This window comes from Anabrus simplex, chromosome 1 (genome assembly GCF_040414725.1).
Source record: "Anabrus simplex isolate iqAnaSimp1 chromosome 1, ASM4041472v1, whole genome shotgun sequence".
In the NCBI taxonomy this organism is placed as follows: domain Eukaryota; kingdom Metazoa; phylum Arthropoda; class Insecta; order Orthoptera; family Tettigoniidae; genus Anabrus; species Anabrus simplex.
In genome coordinates this window covers 709,078,804-709,101,509 of record NC_090265.1, presented here as the reverse complement: position 1 = coordinate 709,101,509, position 22,706 = coordinate 709,078,804, and positions in this window count along the sequence as shown.

Here is a 22,706-nt window from a genome sequence, read left to right as displayed (position 1 = left end):
GATTGGGACAGAGCCTATAGATATTATAAGTGTTGTTAAACATAGACTGGTGTCCAAACACTTACACTATATGTATTGGACAACATACACTATATCACAACGACAACATAGTGATGATATTTTGAGAGAGCCTACAAATAATATGAAGGTTCAATCAATGAATCAAGCAATCACCACTAAACCTCATTTATGGCTATGGCCCAGTTGGCATATTCCTTATCAGTTCCTATGAACGGAAATTTGTCCCAATTAATCCTCTTACTTTCAAAAACTTCATTCAAGTGTATTCGTCCACTAACGCCATTGCACGCCTTCTCGCCACTGACAGTTCGGAACGTACCGCTTATCTCCTTACACCCAACTCTTCCCAATCCAAGTTTGCACCACTTTCCTTTGTCGGAAATCATCCAGAACTAATCGTGCTGCTTTCCTTTGGAATTTTCCAGTTCTCGAATCAAGTAATTTTGATGATGGTGATGATGATGATGATGATGATGCTTGTTGTTTAAAGGGGCCTAACATCGAAGGTCATCGGCCCCGCAAGTAATTTTGATGTGGGTTTTATACACTAGAACCACACTGTAATTGAGGTCTTATCAGAGACATATACTGTACGCTCTCTCCTTTACATCATTACTACAGCCCCTCATGCGAATATGAAGAGATATGTTACCTTTATGTACAATCTCGTTAATGTTATCACCCCAATGAAGATATTTCCCTATATTAACACCTACATATCGTCGTGAGTTACTTTCACCCCATCAATACAGTAATTAAAACTGAGAGTGCTTTTCCTCTTTGGGAAATATAAAACTTGACTTTTCACCCTACTGTCCATTTCACAACATTATCGAGGGTTTTCTACAGGCACTCATAATCTTGTAATTTATTTACCTATTAGTCTATACAGTATAACATCATCATCTCGTAGTGGCTAATACGCTTGACAGACCTGCGCAGTGGCGGCCGGTGGACTCTCAGGTCGTAGGGGGGGAGGCGACCACAGTACTTTTCCCACAACTCTTTCTTTGCTACCTACCAGTACCACCGCACTCATTCAAGTCTTCCGTGCGAAAACAAACGAATTCACTTTTGCCAACCCTCACAAAACGCGGGTTGCAAGCCTGAGGTCCAATTTGAATAAAAATTCCTGGTCTCAAATGTTACATTTCAATATAATTATGTATTATATTCTCCTTAAAATATCAATAGTAATGAAATCAAGGTCATAAATTATTATTTAATTTTATTGTATGCAACCATTGAGATTTGGCTGGCGCATGCTCGTACAGCGGCTTGTAAGGACATATTTTACTGCTACACTGCTACGGACTACGCCCACGTGAAAGCCCATTCCCGCACCCTTCCTCCCCCCGAAACCATCCACCAGCGCGCTTCCCCCTTACGGCTGTCTCCCCTCACTTACACTATATTCTTGGGCGGAAGCTCGAGAGTCCGTGCCTTATCTTCAACTTGAAAACATTCAGCGAACTGCACGTCACCCAAGTTTAATAATGCCGAACACTCTTTCTTATTAACGATAATTTACAGTTTTACAATGAGATGTAATTTTCTTAGCATTATCCAAGTCCAACATTTGGCTTCAAATGTCGAGAGAAAACAAAAGAACCTTTTCGTTCTTTACGGAGGACGCCGTCCGGGAGTCCTTAAGGGCCGACCGCTACAGGACCTGCGCTACGCAAACACCATGGGACTGTTTTGGAAAGGTATACTATAGTTGAAATAGTGGTCCGTTGTTGCTGCTAATTCAGCTTACCGGAAGCTTTCAGTCTGCGGCGAAAGTGGTTAGTGTCATTATGTAAACAGTAAAGAGAAATGGCCATAGCACATTGCCTTGCGGTAAACCATTCTTATCGAGATGTGATGTTTACAGTACACAAAGACTTCCGGTTTGTTCTCATAATACTGTACGTCTGTCTTACTCAGATCGTCGGTTTTGTGAAGTGTCGGCGGTGTGAACGGTAACAGTAACGTCATTTCCTATGCAGCGATGGTGTGAAAGTATAATTTGTGCGATCTAGCTAATTATTCTTATTCTTATTCTTATTCTTATTCTTATTCTTATTCTTATTCTTATTCTTATTCTTATTCTTATTCTTATTCTTATTCTTATTCTTATTCTTATTCTTATTCTTATTCTTATTCTTATTCTACCGAGCTCGATAGCTGCAGTCACTTTAGTGCGACCAGTATCCAGTATTCGGGAGATAGGTTCGAACCCCACTGTCGGCAGCCCTGAAAATGGTTTTCCGTGGTTACCCATTTTCACACCAGGCAAATGCTGGGGCTGTATCTTAACTAAGGCCACGGCCGCTTCCTTCCCACTCCTAGCCCTTCCCCGCCCCATCGTCGCCATAAGACCTATCTGTGTCGGTGCGACGTAAAGCAACTAGCAAAAAAAAATTCTTATTCTTCTATATGCCGTGCAAGATCCTCCTGACGTTTGCTATCAATATGACCTGTTTGCCTCTGATTTCTGCAAAGGGGGGAATAGCTTCTGAGGTGGTGGTGGTGATTATTGTTTTAAGAGGAAGTACAACTAGGTAGCCATCCTATATATAACACTAATCAGAGAGAAAAATGGAAGGGATCCTACACTTCGAAAAATGAAGGCATCGACCAAAGAAACACAAGAACCACGAAGGCCATGCTAATGAGATTCCCTAGGATTCGCAAACCTAACAATGTCGGGGTCGGAAAAGAACAAGAGTTGGCCAAGGAAGGTCGGATAGGATAGACGAAGGTAAGGACCCTGGCACAAGTAAGTGGAGGCAATGCCAGGACCCAGTTAAGGGTCCCGTGGTCGCCAATCCATGCTCTAAAGTTCAGAGACACTGTGACCGCTTTAGTCGCCTCTTACGACAGGCAGGGGATACCGTGGGTGTTATTCTACCACCTGCACCCACAGGAGTTAGCTGTTGAGGGATTCGTATACCCGTCCATTCTTTAGTGTCCGGACTTCAAACCTCGATAAGAACAACGACTAAGTGTAGCACTTCTCTCAGCTTCAAGTGTAGATTTTATCTGTTTACAAATTACTGATATCATACGAAGAAAAATTGTTCTTGTTTCCTCTATTCTTCGTGCGAGACTCCGTGCCTCAGGCGGCCTCTCACCGCCGGATTCCGTGGTTCAAATCCCGGTCACTCCATGTGGGATTTGTGCAAGACAAAGCGGAGGCGGGGCACGTTTTTATCCGGGAACTACGGTTTTTACTGCCATCTTTCATTCCAACAACATTCTCCAGTATCATTTCACTTCATCTGTCAATTGTCCAGAGGAGTGCGACAGGCTTCTGCAGGCGGCACATTTCCTACCTTCGCCGCTTGATGGGGGCTTCATTCATTCCATTCCTGACCCGGTTGAAATTGTAAACGGGCTGAGGATTTTCATTTCATCTGTATTTGTTGTCAGAATCCAGTTGGTTGCTGATGCAACAATATTTTGTAGTTGTAGATGTTCTTATACATACTGTAGTATCTTTTCAATAACGATGCCCTGCTCTCACGAAGTTTATTTTCATTCGATAATTTCTTCTCCCAGGTACCAACAATTATAAATTGTTCATTACTTTATTTAATGAAAATCATGAAATTGCATTAGTACTGAAATGAAGGAATCGTTTGCAAACTGTCCTTATCTTATAGATTTTCCACTAAACATGAACATTTTGTAACAGGAGATGTGAACCCTGAAAGTATCCTTTCTCTGGTGACAAATTACAATACAATGATTTGTTTTCAGAAGTTTCAAAAATATTTTTTTGTGGAAGTTACAGAGTATTTTGGAAAAGACATTGGTAGACGAATACGTTTGAGTGCTGTTTTTAAAAGTAGGAAAGATCAGAATATGAAGATAAAGTTGGAATTTAAGAGGACAAATTGAGGCAAATATTAGTTTATAGGAAGGGGGTTAGGAATTGGAATAAGTTACCAAGGGAGATGTTCAATACATTTCCAAATTCTTTGCAATTATTTAATAAAAGTGTAGGTAAACCAGACTGCCGTAAATGCAGATCAGTTGTAATTGATTGATTGATTGATTGGTTGATTGATTGATTTATTGATTGATTGATTTATTGATCGATCGATTGATTGATTGATTGATTGATTGATTGATTGATTGATTGATTGATTGATTGATTGATTGATTGATTGATTGATTGATTGATTGATTGATTGATTGATTGATTGATTGATTGATTCGCGATGCCTGTTTCTGGCTGTTTGGTCACTAACTGGTACTCCTCAAGCCTCCTGTAGGTCCACCTGTAATGCTCGTGCTGTAACTAGACGGTTTCGAGACCTTGTAGGCTCAGAAAACGATCCCGTCCTGGTGTAGTTCACCTTTGGTGGCCCAGGCCAGGCACCTGGTAACTCTTTCAGTCTCCTGGCAACATTGCTACAGATGCTAAATCGTATTCTTGCAAGATACCTCCGCGAGCAGCCTTCATGGCTTTACTGGAGGATAATATTGCTTCCCCTGCTGCCTACCTCCATCCGTACCTGTAAACACTCCACACCACGCAGACCAACCTAGCACACACTTTGAATTGAGGGACTCTTACTTTTCAACTGACGCTGATACCTTCAAAACATCCGGATGTCAGTGGAGCCGTCTGTTTTGTAAACAGCACCAGTTGCGGCGATTAGGGGAGATTCTGTGGAGAAAAAATAATTTTATTCTATTTTAGCCACCTAAAACAAGGAATTATTTTAAAAAGCGATTTATGCTAACCCTCTCGTCTATTTCTTAAACGTTTCCTTTAATTTCTTTAAATAGTAAAAATATTCTTCCTTTCTTTCTTTCTTTCTTTCTTTCTTTCTTTCTTTCTTTCTTAATCTGTTTACTCTCCACGGTATGTTTCTTCCTCGGACTCAGTGAGCTTCAAGGGCAGTGTCCTGGAGCGTGAGACTTCGGGTCGGGAGGATACAACTCGGGAGGAGGACTAGTACCTCCCCCAGGCGGCATCAGTTGCTATGCTATGCCTTGTGGGAGATGAGAAGATCGGAAGGGGTAGACAAGAAAGAGGGAAGGAAGCGGCCGTGGGCTTAAGATACGTACCATCCCGTCATTTGCCTGGAGGAGGAGTGGGAAATCATTTCAAGGATGGCTGAGGTGGGAATCGAATCCCCTCTACTCAGTTGAGCTCCCGAAGCTGAGTGGACCCCGTTCCAGCCCTCGTAGCACTTTTCGAATTTCGTGGCAGAGCCGGGAATCGAACCCAGGCTTTCAGGGGTGGCAGCTAATTACACTACGGCTTAGCGCAAACACACGCAGCAGCGCGATCATTAGCTGATGGCATGAAACCTTAGTTGCGCACATGTGAAATTGTTTCTTTGGTGAAAGTTTTATTGTATAGTATTGGAAGAAAATCTCAAGAAACTTTTAATTCCGCACTTAAGTTGTTAGAGTTTCAACCTTTACTTCTCTGTCGAAATTCGCTCAGAGAGTATCAGAACTTACCATTTGGTAGTTTTTTTTTCAATTTTGTTATCTATTCCCCAGGCCCCCAGTACGTTTTGTTGTCCATAAAGTTTTGTGCCCCCCCCCCTCCCCCGCCACCACTTCTAAATCCCAATCACCGCTACTGAACAGAACATGTTATTGCCGTAACAGACCAATATCCATCCTGTTATGCGTTCGTACAATGTAGTTAATTTAGAACGTGACCAAATTTCTTTTTGAGCACTGTATATAAAAATGTGTAACTTCCAAAATATTTCAATTATTTTTTAAAAAATTAATGATGAACGTCATTTGTTCATGTTCTCTATCTTCCGTTGCTTCATTCATCTTCATGTAGTTTTCACATCCCTGATGTCCTCCAAATACTTGTTTCCGAAGTTGTCCACTTTGTTTCGTCACTAAAATCTTTGTCTTAGAAAATATTTTAGTGATGAAGATGTATCTAAAGACATGTCCAATAAATATAATGTTTTTATTCCCCATTTCTTTGAACAATTTGTCGTCCTCGTTTACTTTCCTTAATACTTCTCTATTTGTTTTTCTTTCAGTCCAGCTCGTCTTTGTCATTTAGTGCCAAATCCACATGTCTGCTACTTCAAGGCGTTTCTTCTTCTTCTGTGAGCGCCGAGAAAAATAATCACGGAGTTCTTACGGTAAGAATTCAGGCTTGTATCTATATACAGAGTGTTATGGTAGAGACTTTCCCGAATTTTGGAAAGGGACACATATATCAATTTGAGCTTTCACTCCCATTGAGAAAGCTGGTGTGAAAACAGACCGCTGTAAAGATAGTTTCGTCGGGAAGCTGACTTCCTTCTCAAGAATACTGTTGATCGCAACTGCGAGCTCACTGCATTAACACTGCTGCACCTTGATTCTGTCTCACTTACATCCTGGGAGAATACATACTTGAAATAATCTACCTGTTCCCTCTAACATTCGCTTCTCTTAGGTTTCGTCCCTACTGACAGCACTTTAGTTCTGGAAAGCCTAATTTTCATATCATACTCACTGCACCTATTTTCATTTCCAAGATATTTGACTGGAGGCTTTCAGCACAATTTGATATTAAGACCAAGTCGCCAGCATAGACGAAACTGATTACTACATTTACACCTAACTGAATCCCTCCCTGGCTCAAACGGCAGCGCGCCGGATCCGTGGTTCAAATCCCGGTCACTCCATGTAAGATTTGTGCTGGACAAAGGGGAGGCGGGGCAGGTTTTTCTCCGAGTACTCCAGTTTTTCGTATCATCTTTCATACCAGCAACACTCTCCATTAACATTTCATCTGTCAGCCATTTGTCATTGCCCCAGAGGAGTCCGACAGGCTTCGGCAGCCGGCACATTTCCTATCCTCGCCGCTAGATGGGGGCTTCATTCATTCCATTCCTGACGCGGTCGAATGACTGGAAAACAGGATGAGGATTTTATTTCTGAACCCCTCCCTGCAACTTTATACCTTTCAGTAGATGATCCATGTAAACTATAAACAACAGACGTGAAAGAATACAGCCTTGTTTAGCCCATTTAACTGCACTGAACCAATAACTCATAAATGTCAACATAAATGCCTTAATCCCGTAATATCGCAGTGCGGAAAATATATTTTCTCTCATTACTCTGGCATATGTCTTTTCTAGGTCTACAAACAGACACACTTCTGTTTATAACTCTCGAAGCATTTTTCGATTACTTGGCGTGTATTGCATATATCGTCCTGATGACCCCTCCGTGGTCTGAAACCACACTGGATATCATCCAACTTACTTTCAACCATCGACCGCATACTAGTTTCCAAATGCCAGTGAACGCTTTTCTTGGCAATCTGTGAAATACCCAGCCTGCCAATGTTTTATTTATTTGTGTATTCGAACGAAAAATCCCGCTTGATAATGTACAAAATAATCACAATCATGGTCATAAACTGAAAATACAGCGTCTCTCATATAAACCAAGCGGCGTTTATACTCTCCGATTGAGGTTCTGCAGTATGGAAGGCGCACGCATAGTTCTTGACTTTGCAAGCAGTCTGCACGTGTTTGACCTGGCAAGCATGAGTCGCCAGTTGAATCTCAGCTGTTAACATGGCGAGACAGTTATCATTGCAACACCGTACTGTAACAGTTCTGGTTTCATCTTAATGGTCTTGTGAACAGTCATAACTCTCGCTAGTGGGTGCAGAAAATCCTAATGGTGTTTATGAAATCCCTCATTATGATAGGAAGATTGGTGTTTGGTGTGTCGTTAGTGCAAGACGAATAATTCGGACTATTTGTTTCGAGAGGACAGTAAATGCAGAGAGTTACCAAGATGACATTTTGACGCGGTTCTTCCATCAGTTAACGGAAGAAGAAAAATCGCGTGGGTGGTTTCAACAAGATTCAGCCCCTGCTCATACAGCGGAAGACCTTACAATATCGGAAGTGTTTGCAGGCAGAGTGATCAGTGCTGGTCTATTCCCCCTCGTTCTCCAGACCTAACAGTGTGTGATATTTACTTGTTGGGCAAAATGAATTTAAAAAGTGTATCGAACAAATCCTCACACATTGGAGGAACCGAAAGAAAATATTACGAATGAAATCAGAAACGTTACAGTGGCCGAACTCACTCGCGACAGCCTGATGTGGCTACCAGATACAACGCCTCTATAACCAGGAGGGCCGACACTTCCAGCACCTTTTATAAGGTAAGATTTCATGTGTTCAGTCCGTCAGCAATTCCGCTGGTGGGATCCTCAACAGCTCTGCCATCAGCTGTCATGGATGGCCTAGGCATCACTGAAGGGGCGTACTAGGGAATATGAGGAGTGAGGTAGTTTCCCGTTGCTTTCCTCACCGAGCCAGAAGTTGCTATTACATATCAGTCTGCCAATCCCACTGAAATTCATGCACCAACCGACCCTATGCACACCATTCATAGCAGGGACTGGCTGCAGAAGGAATGGCATTACTAGTATTACTCATACCTCAGTCACTTTCATTTTGTCAAAGCCAAGGATCAATGAAAGTAACAAAATTACTCTACCCCATACCAGAAGACATAGTGCACTGTAAACACTAGGTCCCGCCAGCAAAGGCACATGATTTCATATAAGATTGTATACACGCTTAAAGCCGGGCGGCTGAGGCAGCTGCCGTAGCGCAAACACCGTGCGTTCGGTCTCGGTTTATAAGAGAGACCCTGCAGTTGTTGTCCAACACAAAATTTGTTTTAAACACAACAGAAAAGATGGAAGAATACTTGTTGTTGCAGCACTGGTTTGCATTTGCAGCACGCAGGACTTTCCACAAAAGTGATACCTATTTTGTGTCGTGTTTTTTTTTTTTTTATAGCCTTTCCAAACAAGCAAGTGTTCATTAAAGGGAAAAAACAGGATAGAGTACTATAGGATAGGATACTATAGAATAGGATAGGTTAAGATACTTTATGATAGAATATAATAGGATACTATAGGATAGGTTAGGATACTGTAGGATAGAATATAATATACTATAGGATAGCATAGGATAGGTTAGGATACCGTAGGATAGAATATAATATACTATATGATAGCATAGGATAGTTTAGGATACTATAGGATAGCATAGGTTAAGATACTATAGCATAGAATATAATATATAACAGGATACTGTACGTTAGAATAGGTTAGGATACTATAGGAAAGAATTGGATAGGTAGGATAGGATGGGATAGGATATTAAATGATTTAGTGATTTATTAAATGATAGGATAATATAGGATAGGACATTGTGGGATAGAATAGGATACTATATGATATAATAGGATAGGATAAGATAGGATACTATAGGACACGATAGAATACTATATGATGAATAGGATAGGACAGGATAGGATATTATAGGATAGAATAGGATAGGTTAAGATACTATAGCATAGAATATAATATATAACAGGACACTATACGATAGAATAGGTTAGGATACTATAGGAAAGAATTGGATAGGTAGGATAGGATGGGATAGGATATTAAATGATTTAGTGATTTATTAAATGATAGGATAATATATGATAGGACATTGTGTGATAGGATAGGATACTATATGATATAATAGGATAGGATACTATAGGATAGGATAGGTTAAGATACTATATGATAGAATATAATAGGATACTATAGGATAGGTTAGGATACTGTAGGATAGAATATAATATACTATAGGATAGAATAGGATAGGTTAAGATACTATAGCATAGAATATATAACAGAATACTATACGATAGAATAGGTTAGGATACTATAGGAAAGAATTGGATAGGTAGGATAGGATGAGATAGGATATTAAATGATTTAGTGATTTATTAAATGATAGGATAATATAGGATAGGACATTGTGTGATAGGATAGGATACTATAGGATACTATATGATGGAATAGGATAGGATAGGATAGGATAGGATAGGATAGGATAGGATAGGATAGGATAGGATAGGATATTATAGGATATAATGTGATATTAAAGGATAGAATAGATTAGGATACTATAGGAAATAATTGGATAGGATAGGATAGTATAGGGTAGGATAGGATGGGATTGGATAGGATAAGATATGATAGGATACTATATGACATGATAGGATAATACAGGATATAATAGGATAGGACACTATAGGATAGAATAGGATAGGACATTATAGGATTTCCTCTGCATCCCTCTTGACCTCTTCCACCCACTTCCTTCTAGCCTTCAGTCCTACGAAGTACTTGCAGATCATCTTCGTCAGTTGGTTTCCCTTCTCACCACATGTCCATAGAATTTCAACCTGCGTTTCCCTATTGAGACGGTGATATTTTCAGTGTGTCTAGAAAAGGCCCTCTTTTCTTTTCTTCCATATCCCATCAGTACCTTTCACTTGTCCTAGGATTTTTCTCAAGATATTCTTCTCTCTTCTCTCGTCAGACCATTTTGGACCGGGTTTCCGTTTCATTATTTTTTCGAATCCTTCCATTCTTAAAATTTTCTTCTTCCCGCAGTTTCTTCTTCTCCTATCTTATTTCACTCTAAATCTTTCTTGGCCTCTTGTATTCACTTCGTTGTTGACTTTTCTCCCAAAGGTATTTGAATATCTGTTTTGTCAATCTGTTATTATCCATTCTACAGATATATTTTATTTCGAGTTATAGAGAATACCTTTTTGAGCATCTATAGCAGATAATTGAACCATATGTATCTACGGGCTGATACTGAATACACTGTTTTAACAGTATTTTAAAATATACAAACAAACTCTATTTTACGGCATCGCTTTAATTATAACCCTTATTATAGTAACTTTTAGAAGACAGGATACAGTAGTGAAACAAGAAATATACATCCGTTAGTCTTCCGTTTGTTACTGTTAAACTTTCCTCCCTTCACGTTGAAACTTGTCGTCAGCTCCACGCAGCCGAGATTCGTAAATGGAGCTTGTCATCCGCGACTTCGGGGGTTCCTTTCGTATGTGACCAGTAATTAATTCACATCCGAGAAACAGCGAGCCTTCGCCGATTTTCCGATCATTAGAAGTTTTAGTTTTTCTGTTCCCGTCATATCAGCTCCCAACATCAATGTAAACCATTCTTTACTTGTTAACTGTTCCTCACAAACTACAAATGACGTATTGCACAGTCAATGTTGCACAAAATTCGAATTACAGAGTATTTTTGCTTCAAGGGAGGGAATGTTTGTTTCGAGAAATCGAGAAATTCGTGTAACCAAATTTCGAATAATAGAAAAATAAATACACGCGAATAATAAGACAAAGGGCCGGGAAACTTAAGGTACTTCTAGATACTGAAAATTTGAGTAATGGAGGTTCGAGATATCGAGGTTCGACTGTATTTTCTATGTTGTGGAATATTTCCTTATTACTTCTTATTTTCCATTGGACCTAAGATTTTTCTTATTATTCTTTTTTTTTCATTTTTCTGTTTTCGATTTCCTGTGGTTCCCCTTTCGCAATAGCAACAATTGGAAATTAGAAGTGGTGGGTGGGGTACAAAAATGTAAAGACGAAAAAAGTACTCGGGTTTGTAGGGATATAGCAGCGGGGTCCGGGCATATATACATCAAAACTGAAAAATGCTACAAAATTATAAGTTTTCTGATGCTCTCTAGGCGAATTTTGACAGAAAGATAAAGATTGACAGTTAACCAACTTAAGTGCAGTAATAGATTTTGATTCAATACTATACAATAAAACTTTACCAAAGGAACAATATTAAACTTGTATTACAATGAAATAGAAGTCCGGCGTGATTATGCAATTAAAATCGTTTAGTATTTGATTACACACAAAGAAACGAACAGACACTAAAGAGACCACCAGACTGACAAATGCGCGCGGCGAGCGGGTGAATCATACACTTCAGTGTCCATTACCTTGTCAAAAAAGTACACCCCTGCTACCCTTCCTCACAGGATATGCAAAGTTTCCACTACTTGCTGTGGCGCTAGGCGAATCTGTTAACCGCGACGAACGACATATTTATGCGTATTTCTGCTAATAATTTTGTTACTAAAGAAAATAAGGGAAATCATTAGCTGATAAGACAACAGGGCTTGTAAAATTTGCTTTTTTAAATAATTCATAAAATTTCTAGTTTCAACCGGCTGAAATGGAATAAGAATGTAATGTTCCCTCCACAAATTTGGGGGCCCTCCCCTAATCGCCGCTAGTGCGGCGTTTCATATTCAGTGTTTGACACTCCGAGCCATACAGACCCTTTGGGTTTACTACTGCAGTGTCTGATTTTAGCTTTGTAGAATATTACTCGCTTGTTGTACCTCTTCTGAGTTAGTCAGTAGGCCAGTACCAGTTTTCTAGCACTTGCCTTATCTACCTCTTTATCCAGCCTATTTGGTTATATTCAATCCCCCAGATAGTTTCACTTCTCTGTTCTGTTGATGGTTTCATGTTTCGCATCCATGTCTCTCTCCCTCTCCCTCTTCGTGGTGTCTGTATTCCATGTACTCTGTCTTCTCATAGGAGAATTTAAGACCGGTTTTTTCAGCGATTTCATGAAGACTATCCAGCAACGTTTCGGCTGTTATCTATGATAAACAGATCATTAGTCCGGCTCCATGGCTGGTTAGCGTGCTAGCCTTTGGCCACAGGGGTCCCGGGTTCGATTCCCGGCAGGGTCGGGAATTTCAACCATCTTTGGTTAATTTCGCTGGCACGAGGGCTGGGCGTATATGTCGTCTTCATCATCATTTCATCCTCATCATGACGCGCAGGTCGCCTATGGGTGTCAAATCAAAAGACCTGCACATGGCGAGCGGAACATGTCCTCGGACACTCCCGGCACTAAAAGTCATACGCCATTTCAACTGATCATTAGCAAAAGCTGAACATTTAACATCCAGGTTCTGTCCTATCCTGTATAATACAGAACTAGGGGACCCGTGCGAGAAATCTCCCATGTTCATAAAGTATGTGGTGGAGTAGCCCCTTGGTGAACTAAGGAATACACAAATCAGTGCAATATTAGACAGTCTTTCTTAACACTTAATGTAATCTTTGATTTTTTGACATTTATGGTAACCACATGAACGCAAGCAAACGCAAATGCTTTATTATACTGACGAAAGTTCTGGAAGTAATTTTTGGTTTTACTATCATTCTTTTCTTAACTGATAATTACAACATATTATAAAGGCATAAAACAGGCGTCCCAGTGTCCAAAATGTGAAGTGGACAGCAATGATGGCGCGTATTTTCCTACAGCAACAATATTTGCAAATCGCACACTTCGTACAATTTTTAAACTCATTTTTATAAAGAAATTATCGATATTTATGAAATGAACGTGCAATTCGTCACTGCTAATGTCTATTCTCTTTCTTTTGAATGCTTATTTGTCACGATCGGTTAATTGTGAGCACCGTAAAAGGGATCTATACTATTGAACTAATATATATGATTGCCTTGTTTAAATATGAAGTGCCTATTTTGACACGTTTAAACATCCGGGCACTAATTATTGTTATATTTGGATGACTGAAGACCACGTTCGTCAGGGATGCCATATTAAGAGAGCAAAGAAATGAGGTCAAAACGCTGAGCAATGAATATAACAAGATGACTAATGACAGAGCTGATCGAACGTCAGCAGAACGTATTTCCTGTTTGGAAGACGAGACTCACCCGGAGGCGTAACGCCTGCAGGGAACAAAATTGGGCCGTCTCAGAGAAATTTGTACAAAACCTATCAATAACACATATACATTTCATTATATCAGATACTGTGATGCAATCTGCATCCATTTAGTTCATACAAAAGACTTACCACATTACAAAACTTATTCATTTATTAATAGATTTTATTCTGGAAGTTAGATACGGTATTTTGTAGCTAAACCACTGCGTCCAGGAGTGTGAGTGAAGTGGACTGAAGAAAGAAAAGACACCCATAGCGTTAGAATGAAGGAATACTGGGATAAGAAGAAGAAAAGCTCACCAGAGTTAAGAACCACGTGGTCCATTTTAGGCCTAAACGAAGAAGAAGAAGAAGTGATTGAAATGCAACCTAAATACAATATTATTGTACTCACATTTTATTCAAAAGAAAGTGGACCATGCGGCGAACTTTCTGGGATACAAATGCATTGATGATTTCAATGATATCCGTTGAGGAGTGTAATCTATGTAAATAATAATAATAATGTAAATACCCGTGTGGGGATTTACCGGTTACCTCCATCGGGCGCGTCCCATTGGAATTGGGGAAGCTCGCTGGCTCTGCCGCCAGCAGAGTCAGAGGGTAGTAGGGAAATAAAATACCATCGTGAAAAAAAACTGGTCCCTTGCCAGGGTTACGGCGAAGACTGGTAAATGACCAGAAGCCAGAAGACATCTTGAGGCAACCTCTAGGGCTAACAACCCTAGTTGTAAAAGGATGGGTACCCGTCCAAAGCAAAGTCAAGTCAACACAACATTTCAAGAAACATACCCCAGGGGGTAAATCTTCGGATAAATCCCTCGTCGTGAATGCCACGGCGCACGAGTCTCGTTCGGATTCTGGGGGAGACTCGACATCATGCAAGAGACGAGTCGGAGCGTCTCGGTGTACCCCGAAGAGTCAAAAACTCAGGCCAAAATCTAAAACCTTTCTAGCAACTTTCAACATAAATTCACTTACACAAACTGGCAAGCTGAAAACTCTCACCAAAGCTCTTCACGAAAATCAGATATCCATAATGGCCCTACAGGAAACAAGGTACCTAGATGAAGAGATTTTTGAATCCGAAGGCTACCGATTTTTCAAGAGCAAAGCGCAAAGAGGAATCCTCAATGGAGCTGTGATGCTTGGAACTGCGTTTGCTGTTAGAACCAAGATCCTTAAATCGGTTGCAAATTTCGAACCTGTGAATGACAGATTGTCTATACTCGCAATTAAATGCGCGAACAAAACCTACGCCCTAGTTAACGAACATGCTCCTACAAACGATAAGAACAAGTCTGATCCAGACGAAGTTGATAATTTCTGGGACCTACTGGATGAAAAATTAAACAAAATCCCCAAACACCATGTAAAGTTTCTTTTGGGTGACTTCAATGCCCAACTAGGTCGTGAACAGAAGTACAAGAAAGTTATAGGAAATTACCCTGCTCACAAAAGAACCAATCCCAACGGCAAAAGACTGGTGTCCATTTGCGAAAATCACAACCTGCAGGTCATGTCGACCCACTTTCGCCATCTACCCAGAAAGCAAATGACTCGCCGTTCTCCCGTCCAAGCTCTCGGAGAGTTCCAAATTGATCACGTTGCAATCTCCAGGAGAAACAGCCCTGAGATTATGAATGTCAAGGTAAAGACAGGCATCAATGTGGCCTCAGATCATTATATGTCTCTTATCAAATTCAAACCAATTCCCGCAAACACAAGGAAGACAACCAAACAGATCATACGCTTCGACAACGATAAACTTCGGCAAAGGGTCGAGGAGTTCCAGGAGAAGGCTAGACGAAATGACTGAGACTTTAACAACGCCAAAAGTCTCCTTGTTGAGGCTGCCAAAGACAGTGCAGAAATCAAGAGAAGCAAAAAGCATGCCTGGTGGAATGGTACCTGCGAATCAGTCCTCCAAGAAAGACTCAATGCATGGAAACAGTACTACTCTACGAAATCAGAAAATGATTGGGAAACCTACAAAACCCAACGTGCCCAAGCAGCTAGGGTGTTCAGAACTGAGAAACGTAAATACGAAAAATCTCTCATTGAAAAGATAGAACAAAACTTTAGGAAGAATGAAAGCAGAGAGTACTACAGAGCCTTCAAACGCAAACTCACTGGCTATAAACCACCATCTCTATGCTTTGAGCGAAAGAACGGCACACTGGCGACGTCAAATGAAGAAAATTGCAGCATTCTGGCAGATTACTTCAAGAATTTACTTAATTGCTCTAAACCGCAAAGCGCCATTGAGACCAAGGAACCCTTACTCAGGTACCCAGATTCCAGACCACCCGACAGAGATGAAATCAAGCGCCACATTGCCCGTCTCAAAAATAACAAAGCGCCGGGTGAAGTCCCAGTAGTAGCAGAACTATGGAAATATGCCCCAGAGGAATCACTTGATATCTTGCAAAAGCAAATAGAAGAAATTTGGAACAAGGAGACCCTACCCGAAGATTGGAAAATAGCTTTGATCCATCCACTACACAAAAAAGACAGCATGAAGAACATCAACAACTACAGAGGAATATCTTTGCTACCCGTGACTTACAAAATTCTATCACTTGCCATCCTGGAGCGTTTGGAAGCACAAGTCGAACATCAAATAGGTGAATACCAAGGAGGGTTCAGAAAAGGTCGCTCAACAGATGAACAGATCCAAAGTCTCAAAACGATCATCAGATATTGTACACTAAGGTCCAAGCAGTATGTGTCTGTCTTTGTGGACTTTAACAAAGCGTACGACTCCTTTGACCGCGAGTTGATTTGAAACTGCTGGCATTAATTAGAGCCACCCTGACCGATACGAAATCCAAGATGAAGTTCCACGGATGTCTCTCGCATTCCTTTGACATCAAAACAGGAGTCCGACAAGGTGATGGGCTATCCCCGATACTCTTCAACTGTGTTCTTGAAAAGATCATCAGAACCTGACGGGTGAGATTACAGGAAACCAACTACAGTCCATTGAGAATAGGAACCAAATCCAAGGGGATCGCAACAGACTGCTTAGCATTTGCCGATGATATTGCTGTTCTCTCAAACGACATAGAAACCGCTAGAGCTCAAGTTGAAATTTTAAAGGAAATTGCCAAACAAACTGGTTTGCAGATATCGTTTGAGAAAACAGAAGTAATGACTAACATCAAAGAGGCTCCACCAAAACTCCATACAAAATACGGGGACATCACCCGAGTAGACAAATTCAAATGCCTGGGTGAGATCATCATGAAAAATGGACTGGACAAAGAAGCACTTCAGGAGCGAGTACGCAAACTGGAAATAGCCTACCAAACATCCCGCACAATCTACAACAAAAAATGCCTTTCCCAAAACACCAAGATACGTCACTATGAAACAGTTCTGAAGCCAGTAGTTCTATATGCAGCCGAAACCCTGTCTCTAAATGCCAACAAAGGACTCCTTGAAGAACTGGAGAAAAGAGAACGCAAAATTGTGAGAGGAATCTTGGGATCAAAGTACAAAAATGGAATCCATCAAAAGAGATCCAACAAGGAAGTCTACAGCAAAATAGAGAAAATTACCGACACAATCAGAAAAAGACGGGCACGATTTTACGGTCATCTGAAAAGAATGGACGGAAGAAAGTTAACTAAAGAAATCTTTCACTTTTTTTATTCAAACCCCAAAACCACAATTCCCTGGTTTAGAAATACCAAAGAAGACCTGCAAATGCTACATATCTCAGCTGAAGACGCCCTTAACAGAGATATCTTTCGCAAGAAAATATTGACGAACGGGCTAAACCGAGTCGAGCAACCGAAGAGAAGACACGGTGCCCCTTGGACAGAGGAGCGTAAGCAGGCCTACTCACAAAGAATGAGGGAAATTTGGGCTCTAAAGAAGGCCAAGTTCAGTGTCAAATGCAACAAGACTTAACGTGGTCCTTGATGGCCCCAGCGAATTATATATATATAATGTAAATAAAATAAATTAATGAAAATAATTATTATAGTTAATAACCATTGCAATATGATAAAAATTATATAATACGAATAAAATAAAATAAAATACTTAATCGCCTCACGTTTGGGAGTCAATTGTAATTTAATTCTAAACATATGAAAAATTACTAAAAATTCATAAAATTAATTAATCAAAATGTCCGTAGTATGAACGCCAGAGTTCACCAGGAAATATCTCTGGAATGTTGAGAAAGCATGATAATTCTCTCTCCCAGGGAGTGTACGTAAGGCTGCGTACTGGTACATCTGCTTCAGGCCTTATCTAACCTTCTTAAAACGGCTAAATAGGTATGAACTGCACTTAGGTTCATCAATAACTCCACTTATTCTAAAATAATTAACTACATTCTAAATAACATCCGTGCATGAGCACCTCATCAACACACCAAAATATACATAAAATACACTCACAAAATGCTGCTGGAAGACACCATATTTACAACGACAACAATAACAAACACAGTGGGAAATCAAAACCGAGGACCAAGCTACCATTTTCAGTCAGCCCAATGAAAGTTCATTACAAATCACTACTCAGTACAGTGTATAAGCTACTGGAAAGACTTCTGTACAACAGGATAAGCTCTATAATTCTTGAACAAGTCCCTATAGAACATGCTGGATTTCGACCAAATCGCAGTTGTGTCGGTCAATTACTATCACTGACTACCCATATTGAAGCCGGATTCCAGAAAAGACTTAAGACATCAGTTGCATTCATTGACCTGACATCTGCTTACGACACTGTCTGGAGGCATGGCATGATCTATAAACTCCTACGCACAATACCTTGTAGAAGAATAGACAGACTTGTGAATAACATGTTAAAGAATCGCAGATTCCAAGTAATTTTGGGAAACACCATCAGTAATAAGAAGAAACTTGACAGTGGGCTTCCTCAGGGCTCTATCGAAGCCCCACTTCTCTTCAGCCTCTATATCTCTGACATGCTTGCAACCATTTCAAGAAAGTTTGGCTATGCAGATGACTGGGCAATTGCTATTCAGGACAAACAGATAGAAAATACAGAACATACCCTAAATACTGATTTATGCATTCTGGAAGAATACTTCCGAAAATGGAGGCTGAAGCCAATCCCAAACAAAACTACAGTGGCATGTTTCCACTTATGCAACAAGCTAGCTAATTGTGAACTAGAAGTGTACCTGGGTAAAAATCGCTTGACCCACACTAATGAAGCAAACTATCTGGGGATCACATTAGATAGAACCCTCTCCTTCAAGAATCGCCTGAAGAAAACGACTGAAAAACTGAAGTCTAGAAATAACATACTTCAGAAACTGTGTGGCGCTACACGGGGTTCGTCAGCCGACACTTTACGCACCACCGTCCTCAGTTTGGTCTACTCAACAGCTGAGTACTGTTCTCCAGTGTGGCTCAATAGCAGCTATACCAAACTTGTCGATGCCCAATTGAATCAGACAATGAGAATTGTATCTGGCAGAGTAAAATCAACATCTACATTCTGGTTACCAGCACTGAGTAACATTCCACCAGCGGAACTCAAATGCAAACACGCCGTACTCAGGGAGTATAAGAAGATAAATGCAAACGACGAGCTACCAATACACCAGAACATCACTGCTGCTGAAGCCAGACGTTTACGTTCGCGGAACCTCTCCATCCAGACAGTGAGACACCTGGTGAACAATTATTTCATCCTCTTGCAAACCTGGAAGGAAGAATTGTTAAAAAACATTCCATGTCAGCTGCAAGACATCACAAGCACCACAACACCACCAAGTGGCTTTTACCTACCCCGGAAAACGTGGTCAACGCTGAACAGATAAGAACAAACCATGGCAGATGTGCAGATCTTCTCTACAAGTGGGGACATACACCTTCGCCAGAATGCAGGTGTGGTGCTCCCAAACAGACCATACGGCACATAGTGAATGACTGCCCGACGTATTCCTACAGTGGCAACTTCAGTGACTTTGTGGAAGCAGGTCCAGCTGCAATAGACTTTATTAACAACTTGAAAGTCAAACTGTAAATAATATGAATACGTATTTTGTTTATTACTAATGTTGATATGTACAGCCAAACGCTAAATAATAATAACAAAGCATATATATGTGGATAAATACCGTTCACTGTCTGTGTATCAACACAACTTTCATATTCTCATTATTGGCATTTGCTATATCACGAAGATACTGTACCTTTATAATACTGTGTTCACTCATTCTAACACTTGGTTTAAAGATACATTCACTCGAGCATCACACGCTTGCTGTTCCAGAACACAGATTATGAAAGTTTGAGGTACACTAACCTACAGTTTTCACCAACATATAAGACACCAAGCCGCCACAAGTGATACAATACCAAGTGACTAAGCACCCCACAGTTTGTAGGACAACCACGTTCCACATAAGTTACATCGCCTCTCATCCGCTGTTTTAAATCCAGTCTTTCCACCGTTTTCTCGCATGCCTAAATATACCTCAGCTTCCCCCTACTCTCACACAATATGTCTAGATTGGTGCTGGCCATCCAATCACGAGTGGAAGATTCTCTTGCCATACCAAGACCACGCCCCGAACCTTTTCCGGTTCCCATGACAATTACAACCACGCCGCGTCTGGGCACTTCTATATGACTCACGCAAAGTTTCCGAGTTGTAAATAGCACTGTTTTCCCATCCGTTTGTACAAAACAAATTACTCATATCACGTATGGAGATCTTCCAGCTTAAAATATTAAGAATAAATATACAAATGAAATAATAATAATAATAATAATAATAATAATAATAATAATAATAATAATAATAATAATAATAATATCTCCTACTTCTGAATACAGTGCAAAGGTGTGATATAGGTACTATCACAGGAGGCTGAGTTCACAAAATCTGTCTTGGGCCATAACATTTAGTAGGTAGAGCCTCTATAAGTTTCAGTCTCGAAAATGATCGTTTTGCAGAAGAAACACCAAAAGAAATAATTAGGTCTAAAATTTGATACGTTGGTACACACTCTGTTTCTTTAATAGTTACTTTATTACTTACCTTACGGTCAGTGCATGGTGTTATGCATACAAATATACAGTATAACAAACAAGGAAATACTTGTTTCTTTAATTTTAAAGGAGATTCCAAATACCAGTTTTCACATCTGTCATACTGTATGTTAAGTCTTTGAGATATGCTGTAGACATACTCATTTTAAAATTTCACTCCCTTTTACACTTCTTTCACCCGCTTAAGTGAATTTTCCGAAAACAAAAATATACTTGTTTCTCTAACTATAAAGGAAAATCCAAAAGAAATTTTCATGTCTGTAATATCTTCAGTTTTTGAGATATGAGTATCCTTATAAAAAGAATTCAACCCCCTTTTCAGTTCTTTTAGCTCTCTTAAGTGGATTTCCCAAAAACCAAAAACTATGTGTTTCTTTATTTTTAAAGGAGGTTCCAAACGCGAATGTTTATGTCTGTAAATTGTTAAGTTTTGAGATACACTCATTTACACAACGCACGCACGCACACACACACACACACACACACACACACACCTGTTCAGTCCATTAGCGAAAGAATATCCAAAAATCTTTCCTTGGTGAGCACCAACACTGTATTATAAATGTATTCCCAAATTTTCGTTTCTTTATGTCCAGCAGTTTTGGCTCGGCGATGTTGAATCAGTCAGTCAGTCAGTCAGTCAGGACATGTTATTTCGTATATATATAAATAACAAAGAAAAGAAAACAAAAACACTATACAATCAACCAAGCTCATGGAGAGTTCATAAACTAAAATCTAAATTCTCCAAACAGTGAAGCTGATTCCTGCTCGTGGTGCCCCAGCATAGGTATCGAGACTCGATTCTCCAGTATTGAATTGAACATCAGCATTTAACGATCAGACTATATCGTGAGATCTCCTGACCTACGGTCCGCAAACAAATGACACTTTGCCAATAGCTCTTTTTAGAGCCATTCAACAAAACCCTCGCATATCCACGGTATCCCCTCCATGTCGTAAACTGGCAGCGTGGGTTGGCGAACACGGGGCGCTTAAATCAGTACAGGCATTGCTTTCATCTATCCTAAGCGACTTTCTTTAGTCAACTCTTGTTCTTTCCGACCTCGACGGTATTAGGTTTACGAGACCTAGAGAGTCTTTCATTTTCACGCCCTTCGTGGCCCTTGTCTTTCTTTGGACAATAACTTCATTTTCCGAAGTCTCGGACACCTGCTTGTCCAGTTATGCATCCTCCTAAAACAGTAATCACCACCACCACCTTTTCTTAATTGTTCTCAATCCTTATTGATTTGTGCTGAACGTTGACATTTTTCCTGAAGAGGAAAAGAACCACAATGACAACATATCATCATCATCATCATCATCATCATCATCATCAGTGCTGCTAACTCTAGCGATCTGGAGTGTTTTTGAAGTCGTTTAGTGACAAAATTTCAATGATAGTGACTAGCAACTTCGCCATTTAGAATTTTTGGGGGGCATTTCATTTTACGATTTGATAAATTTGGCGAGCCAAGTAGTCAATAGCATTGTACTGTACTTTGCGGAATCGAATGGGTGCGTAATGCGATATAATAATCTATGCATTTTAAGAAATCACATCTGAGTGCGTGACTCTTTCACACACGTGGAGCATGAGTTGTATTATTTTCGGAAGGTTTATCAGTTACCGTTCATCCTACCCACATATGTCCTATAAAGGATTGGCGACAGGTATTTTTAATTTCCCTGTAAAGAGATTGATAAGTTGATGACAACATTTGGATCACTTTTCATTCAATTGTATCGAAAGCATTCACTAATCGATTGCCTCGTCCATTCGAATGGAATTTCGAATGAATGAACAAATGGAAATATGTAATCGAATAATTGAATAAAATTAAATAAAATAATCAAATAAGCGATTACTTCTTATTCGATTATCCCGTCACTGTCACAGCCTGCAAAATCACACCGACCATCTCTACTATAACGCACCTCTTTGATAGTATGGCTCTCAGTCATAACCATCAATCAATACTTCACATCACAGC